This window comes from Prinia subflava, chromosome 5 (genome assembly GCF_021018805.1).
Source record: "Prinia subflava isolate CZ2003 ecotype Zambia chromosome 5, Cam_Psub_1.2, whole genome shotgun sequence".
NCBI classification, from domain to species: Eukaryota; Metazoa; Chordata; class Aves; order Passeriformes; family Cisticolidae; genus Prinia; species Prinia subflava.
Window position 1 is genome coordinate 46,479,210 of NC_086251.1, and position 22,668 is coordinate 46,501,877.

The 22,668-nt window shown below is 44.3% G+C and overlaps 1 protein-coding gene across 7 annotated transcripts in view; it reads right to left on the reverse strand.

The window, feature by feature from the left end:
• Window positions 1-22,668, reverse strand: part of FOXN3 (forkhead box N3) — a 210,093-nt gene that overhangs the window by 148,751 nt on the left and 38,674 nt on the right. The window contains exon 2 of one of the 7 annotated variants that reach the window (XM_063399188.1): window positions 6,138-6,276. The exons of the other annotated variants lie outside the window; for them this stretch is intronic. The gene's annotated coding sequence lies outside the window, so the exon portion shown is untranslated. The remainder of the gene's footprint in view (window positions 1-6,137; window positions 6,277-22,668) is intronic. 7 annotated transcript variants of the gene reach the window in all.

The window sequence follows — 22,668 nt, forward strand, 5'->3', positions numbered from 1 at the left end:
TTTAGGGTGCCAGAGACACGCTGCATTCGTGTGTGAAGTGTGGGTCTGCAGCTGGGCCCTTGGTGATACCTGTATTTGTGTGTGCGAAGGCACACCATGGCAAGTGTGTGCTCCTCAAGACTAGGACTTTAGCTATCAAGTAAGGTAAGGACCCAAAGGGGGTCCTTACTGAAGTTAATGGGTTCCCCTTGAGCCATTTCTGCTCTCACAGGTTGGGCAGATGGAATAAGACCTTGAAATTGGCCAGGTGGAAATTTATGCCTGTGCTTGCCTTACTGAGCAGGAAGTGTGATGCTGGCGCCTGCAGAGTCCTTAGGGAGCTGGGCTGAAGCTGTCCTCAGGTACCCCAGTGCTCTGTGGCTCTGTGCACTATTTGATTGCATCCTTGGATTTCTGCCAGTGCTAATCAGCATCCAACCCTCTACCTTTATTTCTTCCTTACCTCCCTGTCACATAACTCCATTTAATGTTTACTGTAAGAGTTGAAGGAGATGGTCAGAGCAAAGCTCCTCTTGACCACATCCTTGTTCCAGCCATGTCCTAAGGAAGAACAGGGCAAATGCACAGTGATACTCTGCAGCATTCTCCTGTACTTCCAGAGTCCTGCTGGAAGTTAAAAGCTGAAGCTAAAGATGCAATAAGATGTTGTGGTATGCAGTAAACCTGAAGATTTTTTTTTCCTATCAACTTTCAAAAAGGTTCCTGTAAGCTTCAGCATCAACAACAGCCCGTAGCAAGAAGTTCCATGCTTTAACTATTGAGTGTGTGAAAAAAATTCTTCCTTTGCTTTAAACGTGTCACCTCACAGCTTTGCTTGAAAAACCCTGTTTCTTGCGTATTATGGTAATTATCCTATATCTAGGACAAATGACTCAGGTCTATGCAGACTTCTTTCGATTTTATAGTACCTTCCTACCACTCCAACAGTGCTACTAATAACAGCATTTCACTCTCTGAAATAACTACAGGTATACATAAACATCAAAAAATAATACACAAACATACCTATCAATGACCATCTAATCATACAGTCATAATTATCAGCATTGAGTCTACCCAGATAAAAGAAAAGGGAGTTATTTTTTGATAAAATGGTCCTAACAACATGTTCTCTCTTGTAGTCTCAGCCTGTAGCTTCTCCCCTCACAGACTCACTTGAAGTACCTGGAGCTTTTCCAAGCACTTAATATGTCTATACAAAATGTGGAAGCACATCATTCCAGCTGATGATATCTTTATCCATGAAGAGAACAGCAGCTGGAAGATGCTGCCTCACACAAACAATAACTGTAACAGATCAGGCCCTATCAGGCAGGTTCACTCCTTTCACAAAGCTGCAGCTTCAGAGCTACCAAACTTCTCAGGGCTGCTCCACTAGAAGTGCCTCCAGCTTCCACCTTGCATCTGCCTAAGACAGCAGGAGCATGGCCAAGGTGGAAATGGTCTGGGAGATGAGGAAGCACCACGGAGCATGGTGGGAAGGGCTGCAGGGAAGCAACAGAGAGAGAGAGAGAGGGACAGAGAGAGAGAGAGAGAGAGAGTGCTTTCAAAGGGTGATGTGGAACTAGGTCAAGCCCAGGGTGGTCATGTGGGAAGCAATGGCCTTGCGTCATCTTCTGCTCAAGTTTCAGCTCTGGCCCCACGTGAAAAGGGCAACAACCCCCTGCTCCAACAACCCACAGTCATCATTATACATGATCCTTGTGCTTGGATCAATGGAATAATAAGTGATAAGTAAGCGTGAACACGTGAACTTCATTTCCACTGCAAGCATCCTCAATTCCTCACCTGTGCTCACAGCTCCTGGAGCAGTTCCTAGCCACGGTGCACGGCGCGGGGCAGGGGACCTGCCCATTTGAGGCAAAGACCAGCAGGGAGTCAAGGCTCAGCTGGCAGGATGTTTGTGAAAGCAACTCAGTTCAGTCAACAATCTCCCCCTAGAGTCCAAGTACATCACCTCAAAAATATGTCTCAGCTCCTCTGGCATAGAGCCTGGGAACCCAAATTTGTTTCTGATCCAGGTCTTCTAGCTGGCAGTGTAACAAATTGCTGTCCTGCCATTAGGATGAATAAAGTCATTTTTCACTCATTATGTTATTCAAAAATAGAGCAGGAGCTTTATTTAAAACAAAAAAGTAATATACTGGAAATTAACAGAGAAAAAAGAAGCTCTTTTGCTTTAAACCGCAAGGATAAAAGACTGAGTTAGAATAACCCGAGTTAATATCCCAAGGAGCTTGATCAGAAAAGAAGATACTCGGGTTACAAATTCTACTGCTTCTGGTCTTGTAGCTAAGCCTAATGTTACATCCATGTCAGGGAGTCTGGCTTTTCCTGCAGATCACTAATATTTTTCCCTGCAGTCTACAGACTGGCTTCAGGCAAAACAGTACAGGTCCACATCAGCTGTTGAACTGGATAACCCACGGTTGTTTTCCCCCAGAAGTGTGCTGTGGTGAGTGACACTTCTGCTGTTCTGACTGCACCTCCCTGGGGTGTGAAGCATCACTCTCTTTCCCAGGGCACAATCCTGCAGCTGCTCCTACCGTGAAAGGCAGCCCTGAGATGAGAAGCAGGACTCTGGGAATGAACCCTATTTACCCAAAAAACTGTGAGGACTCTGCTGGACTTCTGTCAGTGCCTTCAGATTCGAGGTGTTGCTTAACAGCAAGTTAAAGAAGGGCAGACAGGTGTACCTTGTGTTACCTGATGGTAACATGATTACATGATTCATGTATCAGGACACACTGCTCTCCTCTCAGCAGGTCTCCCTTGGACTCTCTCCCTTGTCCCAGTGAGGAAAAGATGGACTGGCCACACCAGCCATCCATGCTGACTTGCTGGCCTTTGCCTGCTGGATCTTTCTATCCCTGCCTGTCACCCACCTGAATTGGGCTGATTTACCATCAGCTTTTATTACTGACTGGGCTATTTTTCCTATTAACCTAAATCAATATACTCATACAGTAAACATCCCAAAATTCAAGTCAATATAGAGAATTCATAAGGTATTACAGATCTATAGATATTTACAGCTTTGATTAGAGATCCTCAGATGGATGTGCAATGGAGGCACAGCTAATAGATTAGATTTTCAAGTCCTGATGGTAACTTGTAAGAAAAGCACTAGAAAGATTTAAAAGCCCAAGTCTCACTGACTTTTAAATGACTTTCAGTGAAGTTAGTATTGCTTCAGCCTTCAGGTACTTTCAAAAGTGCCATCTTATAGCCCTGCCTGAAGGTTTGCTTCTCTCCCTGCCGACACAATGCTTGTGAGAAGGGAGGGCAGGCACAGCAGAATGCTCACTTACAAGATGCTTCTCTTGCCTAGGGGCACCATCCTGCACAGAAATGAACACGGTCCTGGGTGGATGTGACCCTTGGCCATCACACAAACCAGAATGGCCAAACAGCTGTGGCTGCTCTCAGTCCTGTGCCCATCCTGCTCCACTGCCAGCAGGAGATGGCAACACAGGGTAGCCAGACTGGTGTCTCCCTCTCCTCCAAGCTCTGCTTTTTGGTTCTACTCAGATGAACAAGATAGTAACACACCCTGTTATACACTTTTTTCTGTGAATTATTTCAGGACTGCGCATTGCAAGTTCTAAGTTAGGTGATTAGGTCCTACCTCTATGAGGTAGGATCCCCAAAGGGAACATGCCTAGCTCTGTGCAGACAGAGAGCACACAGTGCAACAGAGGCCTGAGCCAGCCCAGAGGGATAAAACCACTGTCAAATCATGTCTCTGCAGAATCCACTGCCCATACGCTTAGACTGTCTCTTGCCTCACTCTTGGGAGTACATTTGAGCAACTGTCTGGACTTGGAAGCAAGTTGAAACAAAAGGGAACCACGACATCCTCTCGTGTGATAATCTCTAAGGATATATCTGCTACCCTCTGCACAGCACAGTGCAGGGACAGCCAAACCATGACACGTCCTGTAAACAATGTCCCAAAGATAAACTCACTGTCCAGGAGGCTGAACTTCTTCAAGAGAACTCCCCGGGAGTTCACTGGGATACCTTTGCAGAACACTATGCAGGCATTCCCCTGGAGACATCAGATTGGTTTGGTTTGGTTCTTTAAACAATATTTTTTAACGAGCAAAAGTCACATTCAAAATATTTAAACTTCCTTTATTCAAATTTCTATTTAAATGAATGAAAATGTACCAATAAATGAAAATTCACATTTTTGTCCTGGACTTCTGCTCTGCAGAACAGAAACTCTCTGCCCAGAAACATCTGTAAGACTGTTATACAGTATTCTTCTAGTTAAGTAGGTCACCTGACAGGGGAAAATATGTATGCAAAATTCCAGTGAAGCCAACAGATTTCTGATTAAGACTGGCACCTGGCAATAGCTATAGATTTCCACACGTTTATGCCTCCCAGCATGGAAGTCATACATCATGCTAACTCACATGCTTATGGGAAAAAATCTTGCATACATTAATGCAAAATGCAGCAATTTCCTTCAATGCTTTTAGATCATCCTCTAGAAAAGCAACACAGCATATAGCTCTAACAGAGTTCTGAAAGTGGATCAAAAATCCTATATAAAGAGAGACTTCTGTATTTAGCTCCAATTAATTTGACTCCAGTACAGATACGTTTGAGCCAAAAATAAACCCTAGACTGTTTGACTCCCATTTTCTGTTCTAGCCACTACACCACACTTTGACAACGACAGGTACTTTACATAAAAGCTGATTTCTCTCAGTACTACATATTTTCAGTTGCTTTTTCAAATCTACTCCACTTCAAGTGGCTGCCACATAAATGTATTCTTTGAATCACAGAGTCCAATTTGACACTTTGTGGAACTGCCACCTTACACTATACAAACCCGTGTGATGTATCTAATTCTTAGGCTCTAAATATATGGCTTTTATCAGAGTACATCTATCAGAGTTTATTACCCTCCTGACTGCTGCCAGCGGAGTGCAGTGTCAGGCACAGGCAGCATCCAGAAACATCTGCTTCAGAGCACAGAAATAGGAATGGGACTTCAGCAAGAGGTAAGGTCGGGGAAAACACCAGTAAGAGAAACATCCCAGTATGACTGCCACCAGTTCCATGGCGGCCAGGTCTCACTGTTAAGTATGTCAATTTAAGGACTTTGGAAAAAAAACCCAAAACTTTACTCGGACATCAGTCTGAGCACCCAGGAAGGGCAGGTCTTTCCAAATTGGCACCAAATCCTGCATTCTTTATTCTTGGAAAGGTTTTATTTACATTATTGCAATTCTCAGTAAGGATTGCAAGATGTAACTCTGAGATCAGACCTCTAATCCTGCCTCTCTGTTTACTGCATTGATTGTACCCTTTTAGACTCTGATCTCACCATTCCTGCTTAGTGCAGGCTTCCCTCGATTGGGGATGGGGAATTAAAATGGGATTCAACAGAAAAGCTGAGGCAGAGCAGGGAATGATGAAAACACATCATCTGCCATGAGCGGCCATCACCATGGCTAAATTTAGAATGTAGATTCCTCAGGCAAAGAGATGATCAGCCATCCCTGTGGGCCACCAGTCACACAGTGCTACATAAATATTAAAATAATAATTGATGATTAATTAATAATGGCTTCCTTTTCCTCATGACCATCTCTCAGCTGCCATAAGAAATAATCATTTTCTTTCTTCTAGATGCAGATACAAACAATCATTCAAAAACATATCTCCTCAAAGAAAATTCACTTTCCCATTCCTTTTCAGTAAAACAGTATTTTCTGCAGCTTTGGACATGAGATTCTGAACCATTCACAGGCACTCTGTTTAAGAAAGAAATACTAGTTAAAAATGCCTCAGAACCAACAATAAGCAAAATAAACATCAAGAAGGCAATTCTGAGGTACAGAAAAAAAGAGCAAGTCAATTTGTTCCCTCTTGCTCTATTATTACTCTCTAAAGAAAAAAGTCTTTTAATAAAACACAGAATAGATGCTGTGGGGAAGTATCTTAAGGATACCGACATTCCTTCAGTGACCACAGATACAGACATCTGACTGATCTTTTATCAGTGTTTTGTTCTTGCTTCTGATATGCACCAAATGCTTTTGATATTCACTTCACTTTCTGTAATTAAAAACCTCCAGAATTTCAGCAAGCAACCCACTTCTTTTGCTTATCACCTTGCTCTGTCCATCTCTTCCTAATCCAGGGTGGCCTTGCTGCAGCTTCACCTCCCACCAGCAAGCCCTCATGCTGGTTGCTGATCCATCACTGATCTGTCCAGCTGATCTTGTAGCTCCTAGCCCCTCTTATAAACGCCTAGAGTTAAAGAAATTTAAATAAATAAATAAATATACCCCAAATCCTTTGTCCTCCACCTGCCATATTCTATTAGCATTTAGACCTCAAGCTCCAAAGCTGGTGTCTGCAGCCTGAGTTCATTCCTCTCCCACTTAGTCTGCTTTCTAAATGTCAGATTCCACCACAGTCCTTCCTTACCAGTGACACTAATACTACTTTTCCTCCACACCCTTTTTTGTGTTGGTTTGTGTTCAGGCTTTTTCCCCAAATAACCAGCCTTACCTGTCCCTCCTGCTCAGCACTGCAGGTGTAAACTACCTAGAAAACCCTGACCAAGACTCAAAATCCCATTTAGTTTTCAAGATAATTATTAAGATAATGATACTTTTCAGATAAAATTGTTTCCTTGTGGAAGAAAATCTACATCATCAGAACATCAACATTTGTCTATGAAATTTCTTCATGGTATTTTTACTGATAATGAATGCCATCTCTTAATAATCCCCCAGGCCCTCTTTAGAGACAATTATTATAAAAACAGATCTTCCTAATGAAGATGGAGTTACGAAGTCCAGAAGTTTCAAATCACTAATCAGGACAGCTGTGAGACTTTGTGCAGCAATTAGTTTTAAAACCAGTTCCAAGATGAAGTTGGATGGCTTTCTGGAGGGGAGGGATGCCACAAGCCCCAGATGAGTGAACCCTGCGGGGCTCAGTGTGTGCAGCCTGCTGGGTCACAGCAGCACAGGCACAGCAGGAATAACAGCACGTGAGGAGATCACAGGAGGAAATAAAATAATCAGAGCCCCCAGTGCAGCAAGCAGCACAGGGAACACCTTGGGGAGCCCTGGGGGCAGGCCAGCCCCAGGCAGGCTGTGGGGGACAGGCACGGGCAGTGCCCACTGCAAAGTCCTCAGCATGAACATATGTGGTCACAAACTTGACAGACACTGGGATTCACCTGGCTGTCCTGCACATCCTGAACAGCAGCCTGGATGTAAGAAACCACCTCTGTAAAGATTTCACCCCAGGACGTGTAGTTTCTCCACACTTTTAAAGCCCGTAGCAGGAGGATGGTATCTGTCTCCAGGATCATCATCTCATGCACTGGATGATGTTCACCACTACACTAATTGTAAAAATTCCTGGGCAAACAAATGAGGGTCAAGTCCTTCAGCCCAGATTCTGCAGCTCTCAAGCCCTTCATTCAGGCAGAAGGCTCCTGCCTCCTTACCTAAGGACAGCATCAACAAATGAGTGCAATTAAAACATAGATAATGCATCTGAACATGTGCATTCCTCATTTATTTAACAACAACAGTTTAGCTTTAATTATTTATGATAACACTTTAGAAGAAACTAGTAAACATAGTGCTGTAGACTCTACAAAAGTAGGAAAGCCCTTGCTGCAGGAGACTACTTCATGGTCTCCTGCTTGGAACCTGTGCTGGGACAGGCACTCAAACCTCACCTAGCAGAGGAACTGCAAAGTGCAAGAAATAGGGCAAATGAGGATACTGAGACTGTACTTGTCTAAAAACTTCCCATCAACATGAATGGTCTTATTCAGAATTGTCTGTGTTGAAATCCTCTCACCTCACATGCACGTGCAGGATGGGTAGGTCCAAGTGGCTCAAGCAATCTTTAGACCTACGTACCCCTCTTCCCTGTTCCACCAGCAAAATGAGAACTTGTTGCAAATCAGTGCATTTACTGTACAAATAGCTAAGGGGCAGGGGAGGCCTTGGTCCGTTTGAGGCAGGCAATGTGGGATCAGACCCTGCCCCCAAGAAGCCCCCAGCCCACATTAGCTGGGCTGCGGACATCAGCAGACTGACACTTCAGTGCCATCGGTGCCTACAGCTCAGCTGGGGAGGAGCTTTGTTGGGAAGGACAGGAGGAGGGGAGAGGCCATAATAGGAAAGGGCAGAGGAGATCTGGACATGAGGAAAGAGAAAGACAAGGAGCTATGAGAAGAGGGGCAGGGGCACACAGCCAGCCACCCCAGGAGCGCCTGTTGAGCACTACCTCCGGGCCAAGGCAGTGTGACAGTGTGACAAATCTCTGGGTGCCTCCTCCCACAGGTCTCCCTTCCACAGCAGCAGCACCAGTGTTTGCTCAGCTGCCCTGATCCCACTGCAGCAAAGGGACCTCCTGCAGCACACCTCTGATACCCCTCTGTGGACTTCTGCCATCCTTGCTAATTTAACCATCTGAGGAGGAACCAGAGCTTTTCCATCTCCATCTTTGTCAGCAAAGCCTCTGTCCCTGTGGACAGTGCTCACTGCTGTTGCTCTCAGAGACCACTGGAAATTTCAGTGGAGGGCAATGCAGTAGGAGGGCCCATTCTCAGTGGCACTGCTGCCTGTCAGCTGCCACAGAACATGCTGCTCTCTCTTAGCCTGGGTTAGTGCACCCAAAGATGTCAAACAATGGTTTGAAGCAGTGAGTAGTCCAAAGTCACGGCGCTAGTCCCTGCCCTCCTGAGACGACTGTGTGAAGAACCTGTGGTGCCTACTGAAATCCAAGCCTACCAGCTAATAAGGATTGTCACACTGAGCACTGCCAGGCAATTTCAGGACCTTGAACTTGAGTGAAGAAGTATGTTCAGCTGGTTTACATGGAATCATTGGTGAGTAGATGAATGGAGTCTCTGCAGGCTCTGATATCAACTCAAACCCATTCGGATGCACAAGTGTACAGAAAGGCAATGCAGGCCCTTCCAGACAGCCATGCACAAATGCAGAGATATTCAAGTCTCAGGCCAATTTAGGGTTGCTATTCACCAGGGAAACCTGAGACTAACTTTAGCACTTATCTGGAATCAATTCTTTTGCCCTTACTCTATAAAAGTCAGGCCTCTTCCTTAATGAAAAAGGTGCTATGCACCCTAGCTTTGCCTTTTCTATATTTCAACTTAAGGTATCGCTGGCTGTATTTAATAGTTTCACTCCTGCAGAGCAACCTTCTGAAAAGGTCAAAACAAAACACTGGGAGCCAAATTCATCGCTGGTACTACTCCATTGACTTCGGCAGCATTACACCTGGGATAGATCCAGCCCTAACTGCCTCCATTACTGTAAGTGGAAAAGAAGTGTGCTTGCTGTCTTAACTTTACTTTTCAATTGATCTGTTCTCTTCTACTCTGTGTGTTTCATTGCAATCAATAGGAATATATCTACTAGAGAAAGTTACGGCACAAAACATCTGAGTAGCTTTTAAAAAACTTGTCTTCTTGGTTTATAATGAACATCAGGGAGATGAGAAGGTAGCAGGCATTCAGCCTGCACTCAAGTGCTTTATCTTTTAGAAGAGGATACATGTAAGCAGTTGCCGTAAATATTTTTATGTATAAGCTACATCATAACCAACTGAGATCTTCCTTTAAGATCTCCTCTTGACAGCAGGCATGAGCTGCCAGTCCTGAACAACAATGTCAAACACAGCTCAGATATTACAGGGATGGGCACTATAAATGTTTACAAGCAGTTAGATTAGGGGGCAATAAACTTAACTTCTCTGGGACTATGTTGACATTCATCATGTTTTGCTCTGCACCACACCAGCCATGCTGATAGACTCCTAGGCAGACGTAAGATTACAGGGATCTTGTTTGTATTTCAAGTGATTGTTTTCCTTTCCAACCTTTCAAAGCTTCTTCTTTCAATTCTTCTTTACCATGATGGCATTTTAACACTGTACCAGTACCCACTGTTCTGGCTGAAACACCACCCAAAGCACCACCAGCTGAGCCATTTTTAATAAGTGATCCTGGAAAAATATCACAAATCAATCTTCCAGATCAGTTTTGGTCAGCTTTGAGGATGTTATGAAATGAGATGACATTATCATACTAGATTGCTCTTAGCATTAAACTCCTGTGGCTCCTTTAACTTGCCATTTAGCATTTCACTTAAATATTTGGCACAGAAACATCAGAAATATCTATTAATGCCTGCCATTATTCCAGGTTTTAATTTTTATTGCATTTCAGTGTCATGCATCATTGCACTGGAAGCTTCTGAAAGACACTATGGACTGTGCCTGGCAGTGTGCAGGACCTCCCAAACTGGGACATGAGATGGGGGTGATGGGTTTGACCAAGACATGGAACAAGCAAAACTAAACTGCAGATCCATCACTCCAGCACACATATGCTATACAACATTTTTAGATGTGGGATTTGGCTTTTGAGACATTTTACCAACAAAGAGGCTAATTTGGGCTGCAATGTTACTGTGCTCAATACAGCCACAGCATCTCCTCTGCTTAAGCTTGTGGTGCCTGAAGCACCAGGGCACTAGAGATTATCCATGTGCTACCTTTTCCACAAGATAAAGACCCTCTATCCCAAACTGGCAACTTGTGCACTCTCTCTCTGACTCCCAGTTTGAAGGCTTTGTTGTGAAATTCAGTACCAACTCTATCTCACAAAGCCTTCACCATTTATATCAGGCAGCTCAGTCAGTACCAGTGACCAGATCTCACGTGCTAATGGCTGTCATTTAAAGGTTGCTTTTAATGTAGAATCAGTCAAGGGAAAAGCAATTATTTTAAGGAATACTATTGTATTGATTTAGTTTGCATCACTGGGATGTCTTAGCATAATGGATAAAGCATTCATGACCAGCCCTGTGAAAACAATCTTCAGATATAAATAATGAGGCAAGAAGGATTTGTGAAAGGGGCTTTTTCTGCTCTTTGTATTTGCTTGCTCTTCTTTTAAACTGTGTATCACTCACTTTAATGTACATATTCTGAATAGCTATGCAACTGAGAGTAATTCAATTTTCCCACCACAATCAACAAAATGTTCTTCCCTTGATCACTCTACTTTGTACATCACTTTGTGGCCACTTCAGTGTCAAATTCAGCTTCCCTGCAATACCCAAATGCTTCTAACACAATTTACAGCCTACTTAGAGACTACCTTCTTGGAAATAATGTTAATCAGGATAATTTCTCCTCTTACTTTAAGGAGCTCTTGATTGGGTGCTTTCAATCAGCTGTTAGCCAGAGTTACCTCAGAATTTCTCAAGTTCTTATGGGGAAATGGGACAACGCCATTTAGCAGTCAGAGAGCATGTTTAATGGATCATGCTAATCTCAGGGAGGGCCTATGAAACTCTAATTTGTCAGGTTTCATTACATTCAATAATGACTCTAATTTTCCCGAAGTGTTCTGCTCACTAGTAAATTATGTACCACAGTTTTGCACCCCATTTTCTCAAACTCTGTATTTGGAAAAATTGAAGGCATCTCGTTCTCCACAGCCACTGCCCAGAAGGGGCCTGAAAAACAGGGGTTAAGAGTTCACTGTCAGATGTATTTATCTCAGAAGCAGGTATAATTCTTTGCAAACAGCTAAGTGTCACTGCCAAACCAAGCTGATTCAGGGTAATAAAAGCACTTCTGCAAAGCTTTTAGGTGACACTATATCCCTCACATGCTTTCTCCACCCCTGCGTCCATTTTATCATCCGATACCATCATTACCTTGACCAATCTGCACATTATTTCCTTTCCAAATGGATCGATTTTAAACCAGCTCATCTGCTAATGCTCGGCGCAGGTTTGGGTGATTCTCCTATTGTTTCAATTATTTCTTTGAGGAAAATTCAATCCTGTTAAGCAAACAGTGCTTTTATCTCAGCTGAAGATGTGAGAGCTGTGGTCGCCACTGACAGATCAAGAGCTTCTTATGAAACCCTCCTTTCAGCTGGAGCACCCTCAAGTGACAGAGATGTCCCAGTTTAGCTCATTACAAGTAATAGACAGTGTTAGCTATAACCTGGCACATTAAACAGTTGAGCTATTAAAATTAACCACATATTTCTGGAGGAAGATGTGCCATCTCAGCACATGATCTGGTGATCTCCCTGATTTTCATCTGCTGCAGCAAAGGAATGACTTCCCAAAGAGCCAAACAAAAGGCACATATGCCTTCACCCCAATTTCCAGGGGCTAGTTCTGGTTGGGAGGGAAATGCAGCACTGATCAAGATTCGAAACTGAACCTGTCAGGTTTTCTCAGATGTCTTTGGAGATTTGGCTTAGCAGTCCATAAGTAATGCAGAGTGTGCAGATGAGAAAGCCCCAGGGAGAAGAGAGTGATCACAAAGGAATAAATAGAGCAAAATAGATGATCTTTCATTTGCTGCTTGTGGGGCAAGTCCACTGTACTTCCATACCTCTTCACTTGAGGATAACAGTGCCTATGTGCTTTTTGAACAGAGACTGAAGTGGCTCTGTCCACAGCCATTCAAAGTCCTTTTTATAAGGTACTATATACTGAACAGGGGCAAAGTAATTTGATTATAAATGTCTGCAGTCACATTTTAAACTGTACAATCATCTCCCAGGTTAATTTTATGTAAAATTTTGTCAGCTGTGCTGAGGAACAGTGTTTATCAAGATCTGCCTTTCACAGAGTCCAATGTAGCATTGCTGAAAATAAACACCAGCTCAGTCAGAGATTCTAATTTGCAGGTATGTTACGCCAGCACTTATATGATTTTCCCAGTCTTGCTCAGATATGCATGGGCCCAAAAGAACAGCCTTCCTGCAAGCATGAGACCAAAGAGAGTCACTTTCTGTTCATTACTGCCTTTAATACAAGGGCCTGGTACTGGAAAGACCATTCTGTTGCTACCAGTGAAGTGCTGAGCAGCAGACACAGCTTTCCTACACGTGACACTTAGAACTTGTCCAGAATAAACCAGGAGGAACTAAACTGCAAAAACTGTCACCAGAACCCTAGTTAGATGACAAGCATCATTTCAGCTGAATCCTTCTAGTCCCCAAGAGAGTAGCTGCTGGAGACTAGGAAATTAGCCCTGTTCAAAGCAAGGGATTCAAATGTCTCCCAAACCTGTAGATGGCTGAAGCCAGATGCAGACTTTGTGGCTCTGCCCATGGCCAGGTATCTAGAGATGCCCTGGTATGCCAAAGCAAATACAGTAAATAACCCTACTATTTCTACATGGCATTATCATTCCTGATTTGAAAAAAGCTTTTCAAGTGAAACGTGCTTTGCAATACTTGAATGCAGAAACAGCTTTCTGTTCTGCAGTGTTTTGCTAAAAATGTTTCAAATGGCCCTTGGTTTCTGTGCCTTAGGCTGATATACACTCACAGCAGCAGCTCCTAGGCTCAAGCCCTCATTGAGGAAAAAGCCAATTTGCTGTTCACTGCTTTAACATCAACACAGCAAGAATCAGAGCACTTCTGAAACATCGCCTATGATTGTGTTTGTGACTTGGGCACTTGGGAAATTCACACCACTTTGAATGATGATGTTTTATTGGGAGAACATCAGAAGTAGCAAGATGTCTTATATTGACATATTGGTTCCACTTTGCCAGACATACGGGATCAAAGTCATCCCTGGCGGAACTCCATAACCTTCAACAGATGGGATAAATTTGGCCCCATATGCCCGTAGCAGCTGGGGACTACAATTGTTTTCCTATTTTCAGCCATATTTTGAGGTTACAGAGCCTGATTTTTTGCGTGCAAAGCAACTTGAGATCTTGGCATATGTGCAATGTGAGGCAAACAATTTGTATTATCATACATGGCCCTGGTATGATTGTTAGGGTCATCTGCAGCACATACCTAATTTTTAAATTAAACACATGCTATAAATAGCCTAGGAAGAATCAAGCTAGAGATTATTTTATCAGACACTCAGCAATCTGTTCAACTGGCTGTCCTGCCCACTAGACACAGCATCAGAGTCCTTTTGAATGTAAAATTATGTTTTCTTCATGTAGCTTCCCCTATCATCTATTGTAGTCATATAGAGAGAAGCAGTTCGTAAAGACCGTTTCACATTCCAAACTATTTACTATAGGCAACTATATCATTGCTTCATTCAAATAAATTTACATAAATCATTATTAGACTGTTTTATCTTAGCAACTTTATTTTGCTCCCAGAGCACAAATTAAACGTGTGCATAAACCAGAATATTTCAGAGGGAGTTATTCCTGAATTTTTTATAAGACAGTAGACATTTCCACCTAATTTTTCATTCATAATGAAATTTCTTTCGTTTTCTCTGTGTAGTTAAAAACTGCACATCTAATTTGCTGGGGTTTCCCTGGAAATGCGCAATAGAATAGATGGCTGTGCTGCAATCTGTTCATCCATCAGCCAGTGCTTCCTTTGACTCACTCCACATTCTGCTCAAAACACTTTGTGGAAAAGGCCAGGAACAACAGTAAGTCCCACTTGCTGCTTGACATGATCGTATTAGGAGTAAACTGTTGTTAACCAAAATCTGCAAATAAAGTAACTGGAAAATAAATCTATTTCTAGTAAACACTTCTGTGTTTGGATTAATTGAACAGAGCTCTCAGAGTCCTCGCTAGCTCAGATTTACAGCTCGGCACCCACCCATGCATCTTGTAACGCAAGGCACTGTTCTCGTTAGCCTTACTCAATTACAAACACACACATCCTAATTGTGCTTGACTCATAGACCACAAGGAGTGCCTGGAGAAGAAAACCAGCGGCCACAGCCACCCAGGAACTGCCCCTTAAGCCCAGCACTCCACCCTGCCCAGCCTGAAGGTGCAGCAGAGCGGTGCAGCACACGGCTGGCTGCGCCCTGCTCGTGTCTACTCACCAGTGCCACAGGTGGGAGCTGAGGAACAACCAGCACCCAGCAGCTCTGCAGAATCCTGTCCTGCTCATCTCCCCCTGTGCCCCAGAGCCAGCCTGCAGGAGCAGTCCCCAGCACAGCCCCCTGCACCAGCACAGGTTTTGAGAGACCTGGAAGGCCCATGCAGGTCGACCTGGAGACACCAGGCCTCCCCACCAGGCTGCAAACTCCTGTTAGAAGCCCAGCTGCAGTTTTCCAGCAACACTGCCACCACCCCTGCAGCTCCCTGGTGTGGCACCTCTGCACCACAGCTGTTATGTGGCACAGACTCGGTGAGAACTTCTGCATGAGCCTCTCCTCCTCCAGAAAGGCAGTACACCCCGTGTCTGCTCTCACATCCACTCCACTTGCATGTCCTGTTGTAGGCATTGCTGGTATGTCTCAGCTGCCAGCCCATCAGGTGCGGATCAGTTTAAACACACATGAAAAATGCAGCAGAAACAGAGACACAGCTGAGAAGTCTGTATCAGCATTCAATGCAAATACCACCTGCCCTGGCGGTGTTTCACTCCTGATCTCAGAGATAAGATGGAGTTGTGCAATCTGGAACTACATCTGGGTCAAGCCAGGAGTGTAGGAGAGGTTTAGGCTGGAGAATGCTCTCTTCCAGGGCCTCACAACTTTGTGTTAGCAAAGATAAGTACCTCTGCTATTTGGGATAAAGGGTGGAGGGTGACTGCTGATAGTGGAAAAACCTCTTGCAGATCCTTGCCTTTCTCCTTCCTGACCATTCCTATGCTCAGAAACCAGCAGAATTTCATGCAGAGCAGAAGAACCAAATCAAATCTCTTTGCTTTGACTTAATCAAAAGTATACAGCATATCCTTATGGGTCTGGCCAGATGAGTTCTCAAACCAGCATATCACAGAAAATTGCATCAAATACAGAGGCTTTCCATCCCACAGCCAGGGTAATACCGTGTGAATAGCAAATAACTGAGTACTGGGAACCCAGTGAAGCTTCAGTAATACAGCCATGGAAGATGGCAATAATTTATCATCTCTGCTGTAGTCTAATCCCAGATGCACCATTTGCTAATTTATTTCCATACGTACCTGGCAGACAGATTAATCAGCCATCTCTCTCTGAAACCTAGATTGCACTTTATCCCTTTAGTAAGCAAGAGAAAACAAATGTACACAGCAAAATAAGAGTCCCTTACAGAGGAGCTTTGTCAACCTTTATAGCCTGTGGTTTCCTTTTTCAGCTTAACAATGGCTTTTCAAAAATCTAACACCCAAATCTACTTCCACATCAGTGCACTCCTCCATCTACTGAAGTCTCTTTGCTAACGCTGGTGAAAATGAAGGCAGAGATAGAGAAGGCACATCCCTCAGATTTCCATACTCAGCTGGAGACAGTAATACGGTCCAAGGAGAGGGCAGCAGCCCTGCACCAGAGCCAGGGCCATCCCCACAGACAGCAGTGACTCCTCTGAGCCAAAGAGGCTGTTTCTCTGCCACGGTTTGCAGAGTAGCAAAATCAAGATAATAATATTTTACAAAACATTTTGAGCTCTACTGAACTAATTACTATTATCAGCAGTAATGTGCTTCTGATACACTTAGCCCTTCTTCTGGAAAACTCCACTAAGGGGCCGCACTTGCTGGAGCCGAGCAGCTGTTAGCACTTCAGCGACGTTATTGGTAATAAATACAGCGTTAGTTCTACGCCTGGTGCCCTTTAAGGATCTGTTTGCAATCCACTCTTTATTTTGATTATAAGACATTATCTGCATTAAACATAATTAGTCATATTATATCATTTGCCAATCTAAGCGCAGTCACTTGACAAGGCAGGATGGAGCTGAATGAAAGCGCGGCGCAGTCTGAAGCCCAAGGAGATGAAGGGAGTGGGAACTGGCACAGACCCAGGCAGGACACGGACTCAGGCATCCCTCGGCCACAGGCTCTTTGTCAGAAGGCTGTCACTGGCACAGCCATGCTGTGACTCTTCCTTGTGTCACAGTCTGAACAGGCACATGCAAAATGTCATTATCGAACTGCAGAAGAGTAATAAAATGATTGCTGAAAATGAAATTATTTATGAGCTTCAGTACTCTCGTAACAGTTATAATAATCAAAATACATAAATATTTGGATATGCTAGTGACAGATGGCGTATACTGGAATAATCATAGAGAATATGTCAGCTTTCAGAATCAGCTTATTCCAGAGTTGGCATGTTTCAGGGCTTTCTGCTACTAAAATAGGCACCTGGTATTTGAGCCTCCAAAAATGTATTTGCACAAACACATGGGTGTCTTTTGATAGAAAAGCTATTGAGCCTGTCACCATCCACACACAGTACCCAAGGAACAGTGTGCTGCCACCAGCTTCCTCTGCTCTGCCTGCCTGTGGGCTGCAGAGGCAGGGGAGGCCTGTCTCGTTAGGGCTGGGGTTGTCAGGACAGTGACAGTGCCTTGCCAAAGTGTATCTGTGCTCTGGGTTTGATCCACACGCTGCCACAGAGACAAACTGTTTCATTTGCAACCCCAGGAAAAACAACCCCACTTCTTTTGCCTAAGCTCCTGTGTTGGCAAGTTTAAAAATCTCCAGGCTTTTGGAGAGCTCTGGTTGAAAATTAACGTCGATTAAGAATGATTAAAACAATTACTGTGGACAAATATCTTTATTTGTGTTGGGCATCAATGAAGCAGTAGCCTGTGCCCTGGACTAAGAAACCCACAGGGAGGTGACAGCCACAGGTAAGGGAAAGAGAAGAGCAAAGGCCAAGTCCATGTGCTGCTCCCCCTGCCCCACAGGCAGGACAGCGTGGAACAGGCTGGCATGCACCAGAGAATGGGGACACTGTGCTGCACCCCACAGGGTTATTAACAAATGGCAGCCTCCCTCCTCCCTGAGGAGACCCTTCCTCACGAGGGTGTCTATGCCACCACCGGCCCAGGACTTCTGCAGGCCACATCCTCCCTCAGTGAAACTCTTTGGCCATGGCCCTCCCAGTTAGTAATTCCTCTCCACGAATAACAGTATTTCCAGGAAACTGTTTACAGCACCACATAACAGGCTGTTTTAGCAGACAGTAAACAGAGAAATTTTAAAGATTAATAGGCATTCATTTATTATGTTACACTCTCTTCAGTTTTCCCAGACAACCAAATTGGTAAATTAGAGCCATAATTTTCCACCAATTAATACCAGATGTGACACATTTTGACATTAGAAGAGTAAATATAAGAGAACTGTCAAATACTTCATATTCCTAATGTAATACTGTCTGAATAGAAAACCTAAAATCCTCATGCCTCAGACTTATTCTGCAACAAAGGATGCTGATGTTTCCAACTACTGCACATTCAGAGGCTGCGCATTGTCCCCTTGACAGCTGCTAACACCTTTCCCAAATGCATGTTGACTAAAAAGCCCAAACCCAAAGCAGTATTTATACCTGTAATCCAGCACAGGACATACCGTCACAGCACCAGAGGAGATACCAATAAAAAACAATTTTTAAACAAGAGAAAATGCCAAAGACAAATGGGAATTATTTCATGTTTTCAGTGCAGTACAGAACAAAGGTAGTTAGCAAAGCTTTTAGAAAAGAAAATGAAATGCAAAAATCTTGGTTTAGGGCTTCTCTTTTCCAACAGTTTCTACACTTCCAGCATCAGTTCCAGGCCAGTCTGCAGAATGCCACAGTCCCAGCTGTGTTAATACAGCTGATCAGAGCAACCAGGTCAAGGGGACCTGTTTGGCCCACATGGACTGGGGGACAAACCTGCCCTCTGTGGCCCTCTCGGTTCCCTCAGGCAGGCTGGACTTTACTCCTCAGGACCCAGAAGTGCTGCCAGCACTGTTCTGGTATCCAGAGAGGAGAGACATGAAGCTCTGGGAGCAATTGAAGCTCATCTCCTTTAAACTCTGATCAGCTACAGTTTTGGGGAGGTGGGGACATACCATAGAATAGCTCTCCTTTGTTTCAGTTATCTCCAAACTCCCTTTTTCCATATAGTCCCAGGCTGCAAAGAGTTTTTATAGGCTGAAGTGACTTTGCAAAGAAGGAAACAGCCCCTTCACACACCACATTGCCCCCAGGCCCTCAAACAAATCTAGCTATGAATTTTCCGCATTCCCACCATGCAGATTACCCTGGGATCACACAGTCTATCATCAGTGTCACAAAGCCTTCACTTGGTCAGTTGTCTGCCACAAATTCCAGCTATCTCTTCCCAAATGCACCGAGCAACAATTTCTGCAGACTTCAGGTCTCACTGCACCTTAAAATAAAAGGGATTGAAAACAGGAGGATGCCTAGAAACAAGAGGTCTTTTCCATTGGTGGTTGCTTTGCAACCTGAGGCAGCGGGCAAAGATCCACCATAATTATATCCCGTTGGCAAAGTCATTGAAGTAAAATGCAGCCCGGTGAAAATCACTCTCCCTCTTGTAGCTCCCCATGCTCCCAAGGAACAGGCTTCCCACGCACAACCATATGTCATGTTTTGCCAGCACAGCCAGGGAGCTGACAGGTTTCCTAGTGGCCAGAACATAACCAGCCAAATCTGGTACTCAAATCAGAAGTTTTTTTTCTTTGATTAGAAGACATGGGCTTTGATGTGTTTTGACTCAGATTAACTGGCTTCATCAGGCTCCAGAAACAAAGCTGGACTGGAAGGGGGCTCAGTTAAAATTGCAGGGACATCACCAGGAATCTGCAGAAGGGTCCCAGAAGGGTTTTGGATCCAAAGCAGACAGTGCAAAGCTGCTGTCAGCCGGCACAGGGGAGGACCAGCCCGACTGGCCCTACAACATTCATGATGGGATGAAATACAACCCAAGGCTCCAGAGTGATTACACAGCCTGCCCCAGCCTCTGTAGACACCTTCCTGGAAAGATATAAGAATAGGGCTTGAAGCAGAATTGGATCCCAGGCAGGAATATCCCCCTTCAGTCTTTTCCCATAAATAGGCAGTGGGGGGCAGAGGGGAATGGACTTTAAATGGCTTTGCAAGAGGAACCCAGATGAAAGCAAATCAGCTACAACTGAGAAAATCCAATCTACTTAACTGTCCTGCACAGAACTAATTTTGCCTGGTGCAGCTGTGACCTTCACAAACATCAGGTCAGTAGCAGCCTTACTATCTCCACATGAAGGTAGAAGATAGTCGTCCCTGAGCAGGCCTCCCCAGTGTCAGAGAGTAAAGAGCTCTTTCATAAAGCACACTCTGCATCAGGAGGCATGTTACAGAAAGATTACACTGCAAACCTAATCCCCTATCCCTCAGGCTCAACAATCTGATACACGAACCCACTTTTCATCAAACAGCTGGTGATTGCAGTGTTGGGCAGCCCCAGCGATGGGTAGGGAATGGGGCTGCCAACTGTGTCGGCCAGCTCAGGCACAGGTGGACGGCCACCCCAGCTCCTCCTGGCAGGGAGTCCTTGCACACATGTTCATCCAGGTACACATGGCAGCACATCTGCTCAATAAATTTTAAAAAGGGTCTTAACATTTTCCATAGTGCTGGTACAAACCACCTCCTGGTCATCTGGTCTCCAGTTATTTGCAGAATGCCCATCAAATCTGACCGCTTTCAGTCTTTAACGTTCAACCTGACTTTTGACAACCTCGACACAACACAGGCCAGAAAGAGTCACATTTGTTAACCCTTTCTACCCAAAAGGTGGCTGTGCAGGTCCCACCTGCACAAGGCAGAGGTCCTGGTCAAGGGAGCCAAGTGACTTGTACCAGAATATGTTGGCCAGTGAGTGCTGCCCAGCTGAGGACATGTTATTAACACGTGCTACTGGTGTCACCCCTCACCTTCCAATAGGCACTAGGTGGTAAGGCTATAAGGTTTGCACTTCTAAGCTCAAGAGGGAGAAGAAAAAGGATCTTTCTTTCATAATCTTAAATCAGGAATAAGCTCAAAGAAGGCAATACAGAAACATTCCTTTGAAATCAGAATCAGGCACATTAGCTACAAGAAGTTCCATTAAAGTGCTCAGAGCACATGGCCTAAAAAATGTTTAATGGCCATGTCTTCCCTGTAGGAGTGATCTCAGAGTGCACAGAAACTACCTGTGTCACAGACCAATGGTTTTCAACTAGTAAAAATATTGTTATATACTGTGAACTCCATTTAAGTATCTACAAATAGTAATGGGAGGAGTAAACCTCTCGGCAGGAGGTATAAGTTTGCTATACGAGGCACTCATCACCAGTAAAAATTTTTAAGTGGTCTGCAGTGGAAAGAGGTGCATTACCACTGCTGGAGATGACTCTGTAATTGGCTATGGGACAGAGATTGACATTTACCTCTACAGCTGAAAAGTTCTTTGGGATGTTGATAAAATATTTTGGCCAAAGGGAATAACATGCCAAAAAAGTTTCATCTCATTTATTCATTCCATTCCTTTCACTTTAATAGAAACAAAAAGAGTCGATCACACGCTCCATGCCTGCACAGCACATGTAAGCACAGTGCTTCCCACCAGCAGTGCTAGGATAGCCATGACCCTTTTTGTTATCACAACTCATTCTTATCGCACCATTTGTTACCACACGCTCTTTTTGCAGGAGCCTGCACTCCTGCTCTCTGAACACGAATCCCAGACTGTCATCCTGAGAGAGCAGGGCACCTCCAAATCACCAATCTCCTGGCTTTGGTGAGAGATGCCTGGAGGTGAAAGCTGAACGGATTAAAACTGGCACTAATTCACCAATGCAACAAACTACAACAGGAAGCAGTGATCTACACCTTGTCACCTCTGACATGTCAGGATCCAAATGTAGACAGCATTCACTGAAAGACCAGTTACAGGGTGTACTTCTCATCTGTATTATATAGGGTGTGATGCTCCCTAGCATTAAGAGAGCTTCTCCACTTCAGATCTGGGACTCTGTGACTCCTCGTCCACATACCCAGCAGACTGACTGCAGTGCTCCTTTTATGATATACGAGAGATGTGAACCATTTTGGACTTTTTCCAAATCAGCAAACTTTTTTTTTCCTCTAGCAATCTCCAGTCTGGAATTCCTCTGCTTCTGTCGGAGGAGTTTTTGGTGACTCACATGTGGATTGGGAGCTTTCTCAGCCCACAGCTGAAGGCAAGGGTGTTAAATATTTAATAAAGAGACAGCTTTTCTCCCAAATGTTTTGGATAAATAGCTGCTAAAAGAAACCAAAATACAAAGGGGTTTTAGCTGCTGGAATAAAAATATCTTTTTGCCTTTCCCACAACCACCGAGCTGCCCTCACCTGGGTTCTCTCCCTGGTGCTCACAGCTGTCCCCAGCTCCCACCATTGGCCCACGCCTGCACTCAGGAGGGAACCACGCTTCAGCCAACCTCCTGCAGCCAGGCTCAGAATCAGTGTCTCAGACTAGGAGGAGGAATAGTCAAAGCAGCAGAAGTTTTAGCTGCAGTCTAAAAGCTGCTCTGGCCTTACAAGCGTGGTGCTCCTGGCTGGGCCCAGGGTCCCTACCCAGCAGATATGGTAACAGTGGCAGGGTGTTCAAGCAGTTTTACCCTGTAACTGTTGCCACAAAGCAAGGCAGGGGACACATAAACCCTCACATGTCTGACGCTTTCTAATAACAGGAAAGCAGTGAACATTCAAGAATTTCTACTTTTTAATGTCCACTTAAATATCAGTATTAAGGAATTAACTGGACCTTCCTAGGTCCACAGTTTCCAACACCTAATTATCTGCTAAGTTTATTCCATATGACTATTATGTGACTATGTTCTTTATGTCCTTTCCATAATTACTACCTAGTTAA